Here is a 4,806-nt window from a genome sequence, read left to right as displayed (position 1 = left end):
CTTTATTTGAAGAATATATTGTTATAATTTGTATATGTTTTCAGTAAAAAATATTTATATAAACTGTACAGATTATGTATATAACCTATTCTCTACTCTTTAGTAGAGTTCGAGACACTAAAGTGCAATAACTGTGCCCAAATTAAGCAAGTATTTGCTAAAAAGGGCATCTTTCTATAAAAATATGTCTTTGTAATTTAGAGTGAAGTGCATCAGAAGTTATGCTGTATCTGTCATTTTAAGCCTATATTCTATTATTAAATGGGTCTTTATCTTCTTGAATTTGTATATAACAGCCTAGAAAATCACAAAGAAAGTGGATGCATTTAATGTGTGATTCATTTACAGCTATGACTAGAAAATGCGATTTTCTAAAAAGCATCAGGAAGATTTAATGTTGGCATGATAGATGAATTGGTTGATACCAAAAGATGTTCAATAAAAAGAATTAACAAATTAATGTAACTGTAGATAAAACCACATAATAAACCTATATGACTAAGGGATTTTTGTCATTCTAGCTCAATTTACTGAAGAAAACCACTTATAATAAGGTGAGAGTCAGGAAAAAACTTTTCAAGAGATGTAATTATAAATCTGCATCAAAAGTGTTACAGCGTAGAATTTTAAGGACATGTGCAGAGTGAAAAATGATATTTATGACTGCTTCTTGGGGTAGATAAAAAATATCCCTATAACAGATACACAGACAAAAAAATCTCATATATGAAAACAAAATATGTTCTAAGACATGAATACAGTAGTATTCCTAGGGAACATTAGTTTCCTTTTGCTGTCTGTCTTTATTTCTTTTTTTGTCTTTCTAACTGGCCATCATCTTCTATGTGCACATTTCACCAATTCACAGAAACAGCAACAACATAATTTTCCTCCATAACAAAACCAAGAAAATGTCTTGTTTCAGTATTACACTAAACCAGGAAACCATTGATGTATTAATTGGGGGTGGGAGAAGTGAATATTCCTTGTTAATTAAATTAGATGTAGACTTTATAATGTGTAACTTGAAGATATGTAATTTATGATTAAACTGTGTGTAAATGTTGTAATAAAAACTGTGGTAAATGTATAATTTCATTGGTGAAGGTTTCCAGTGAATGTCAAGTAAGTTTCTTTTGTGCCCAGCAGATCACGTAGCATTTTGAGAATATATTATTGTTCATTTTGTGAAACTCTTTAAATCATGTTTAATTTAGTGTGTAGAAAACCTTTTTAATTTTTAACTATAAGAGTTTAATTAGTGAGATTTCAAATTCATTAGTATTAATATTTTTCTTTTGTGTTTGTTAATATCAAAAGGGATTTGAAGCATCCTGGTATTCCAGGGGCATGTGAATACTGAAGGACTGATGATGTTTAAAAGTTTATTGACATATGACCGTGTATATGTGTTGATATTATTGTTCATATTGTTAATAATGAAAATTTTTAAACCTGGGGAAGATTAAAAAAACCCAGAATGACAAAATCAGAGCTTCCAGTAGATTTTAGACTGTTTTCTCAGTGAAAACTTGTGAAGATAATGTGTGAGAATTTTTTTCTTCTGTTTTAGTTATTTTTACTGTTTCTACATTTTAGATTTTATGATCTACACTCAAAAAATTAACAAAAAAAGATAAAAAAGAAACAAAAAATATTTAAAAAATATGATTGGTTACTATGTTAATAAAATTTAGAATAGAAAACAAAGTTAGATATTTGGGAATTTTTTTCTCCTGATAGTGTACTTTATTGAGTTGTAAATGTGGCTCTTAAGTCCTTATACGTATTAATTGGTGAAGTTGTGATACCTTTCCTAGAGATATAGGAATGAACAGATATGCTTTTATTGCCCTTTCTAACTCTGATTATATAGTCAGACTTAGATTGTGTTCAGAATATTAAAAGACTGGGCATCCTCTTCTGGGTTTGTACCAGAGAGGCTTTGAATGGAAGCAGGCTAGAAGTAGCCAAAGAGGCAAGGGGTGTGAGCCCAGTTATTCTCCCCTATGCATTCTCTTTTAAAGCTTCCGTTAGAACTGGCCTTGGCAACCTGTAACTTCCAAGGCTTCAAATCTGATGAGATCTTTCTCATCGCAATGCAAATTCTTTCTTCAAATGGATGGACAGAGCAATAGCTTGACAAATCTCACAGGTGGTTCTTCTGCTGTGCAAAATATTTAGTCCCAGACTTAAGAAAAGTCTTGTTTTACCATCAATCCAAAATAATTCACTTGAAAAAAACAACGATTTTATTTAGTTTGAAATTAAAACTTTAAGTTGAATGACAAGTTTGACAATACGTTCAGTGAGACTGGTTACTCAATTTTTGTGGCCATGTTCAGTTACATGTGATTAATAATTTATTAGGTAGAAAGTTGATATATCACATTTATGAGTGTGTATTCAAACACTGTGTATCTTATATGATAAGTGCATACACATTTTTCCTTGAACTTTATCTTCAAGTTTTAGGTAATACTGTGTGGGTGTATTAAAAACAAACTTACATATGATACAAACAATGTAATAAATTTAGAGAGTACATTTTGTGTAGTCTCAGTTAGTTATTTAACATTTTGTTCCTGGTGATGTAAATTTGTTTAGAAAAAAATGGTTGTTAAATGATTAGTGCTATTGTGTACTGGTGACAGTTATGAAGAGCCTCTGCCTTCCCAAACTAATATTTGTCACACACTTTCATTATGATGGACTAAACAAAATCACAAAACATGCAGTATTTATACTGTATCATGTCACATACAGACAAAAAAAAATCCTTTTCATTCACAGAAAAATTAAGTAAATTTGACTCACAACCATATTTCAACATTTTTGTTGTTTCCATTAAGACTAAATGTGCATATACTTTCTCATATATATTTATAAACATCTCCTTGTTAAAGCTTTTTTTTTTTCTTTTTACACTCTTCAGATTTATATTTTCCAGTATGGTTACCATTTCTTGTCTTTTTTCTTTTATATTTGTTTCAAACCAAATTTATAGTTATGGTTAGAAAAAGTTTTTATGACAACTACTGAACACTATTTTGGCTGTTAACAATTGGCACCATTGCCCTGGAAAAATATGGGAGCAAGAGAAGCTGAACTGTATTTGAACAAAAGCATTTCACGTTATGTGCCAATTACCACACCAGAGCAATTTTATGCAGAGGCCTTAAATATTTATTCATAGTAGCTTTTTTACACTAACAATCCATGTGCTTTCAGTAAATGTGATTTTTGAAAGCAGTGGAAGCTGACAATAGCAGACATAGTAATGGAAAGGCTACTCAGAAAATTGTGTGTGCACAAATAAAAAAAAATGAAGGCAATTGTTTAGTGATTGTATGTGGTATTTTTAGAAATAAAATATGTAAAATTTATGCTATCTTTGCTTAAAATACTTGGAAGTTTATGAAATATAGATTTATGTTTGTATTTTGAGAAGATTCCTCTTCTGTGACATCATACAGCATCTGAAAGTGAACAGTATCCCAAAGCAGTTCTAGTCATGCTTTGGAAGTGAGAAGGTTGGATATTGTATGGCCCAGGATGGCAGTATGTAGTCCAGTGGTAAATGTGTATTAATTGTTCTATTTCAGGTTCTATAGTGCATGTTTTCTTATATTCATTAATATCGGTATTAATAAAGTCATAAAAAACAAAAGTGCATTTTATTGTGTGTTTGTTAATTCAAAAGTCAAAGGTTTTATGTAATTTTAAATTAGTTTTTAAATTCATATAGAGTAAAATGCACTTCGCTGGTGGTAGACTTTTGTGAGTTAGCTTCCTCTTCTGTTTACTCTGTGAAGCCCTTCAATATAATTCTTCAAATGAACATAATTTCTCTCACTTTTCAAAGTTGGTTAACAATATCGTAGTGTTTCAGAACACTTATATTGCACCTTTCAAGACTAAACAGATACCTGTATTTATTTACAGGAGAGGGCAAGTGAAGGTTACAGTTGTTCATATAGAAAATAATACAATAATTAGTGAATAATAATACAAGAATAAACTCTGTGTTCTCCATAATCTCGATTGTAAACCTACTTTTGCCCCAACCCCTAAGAATAATCTTATTGCCTCATTTGATGTAAAAGACACTCAAGGATTTCTTTATAAAATCTTTTAAGATCCAAGTGAAATAATTTTCTGAGAATGTTCATAATATTGGTGGGACAAAATAATTTCACTCTTGGCTTCACTTTTACTCTGGCTAATTGAAGAAAATCTCAGTATATTGAAACCTTTCAAACTGCACAGGATTAGTTAATAGTCAACCTCATTTAGCATTTTTATTCATCCTGACACTTGGTTAAGATTTATAGAGCACATAATCTGGTGCATTTTGTCTTCTTTCTATTCTTATTTATTTTTAAATTATTATAGTATTGATTAGTTACTCATTAATACCAAGGATTAGATGATGAAGAAAAATAACAAAATTTAAATCATGCAAAAATGTAATCCCTGGCAAAAAAAAAAAAAAAAGATTGCAGTTTTAAAATAAGTATAATGTATTCATAAGTTATTTGTATTATTTCTCATCCTGATTCCAGGTGTGTGTTAAAAAAACTCAAACTGCAATGAATAATACACAGATTAGAAATCACTGGATTGTATATAGATATTATCATAATAAACTGGGCAAGAACATTTAAAACCTGAAAAAATGAATAGATGAATATGTAGTCTGTGAATAGAGAATAATTGCTGCACTGTAAAAGAATGTTGAAAATCTCTAATATTTTAATAAGTACAAAAATTAGTAAGTTAATATTTAGCTTGATTAAAAACATA

General features: G+C 29.7%; 1 protein-coding gene across 1 annotated transcript in view; it reads left to right on the top strand.

The window, feature by feature from the left end:
* Nucleotides 1-3,639, top strand: part of LOC136386408 (protocadherin-11 X-linked-like) — a 109,368-nt gene extending 105,729 nt beyond the window's left edge. The window contains exon 3 of the mRNA XM_066357838.1: nucleotides 1-3,639. This exon is cut by the window's left edge and continues 1,250 nt beyond it. The gene's annotated coding sequence lies outside the window, so the exon portion shown is untranslated.
* The last annotated feature ends 1,167 nt before the right edge of the window (nucleotides 3,640-4,806 follow it).

The sequence above is a fragment of the Saccopteryx leptura genome, chromosome X, assembly GCF_036850995.1.
Source record: "Saccopteryx leptura isolate mSacLep1 chromosome X, mSacLep1_pri_phased_curated, whole genome shotgun sequence".
Classification (NCBI taxonomy): domain Eukaryota; kingdom Metazoa; phylum Chordata; class Mammalia; order Chiroptera; family Emballonuridae; genus Saccopteryx; species Saccopteryx leptura.
Note: the sequence above shows the minus strand (reverse complement) of the source record. Positions and strands in the feature narration are given on the sequence as shown.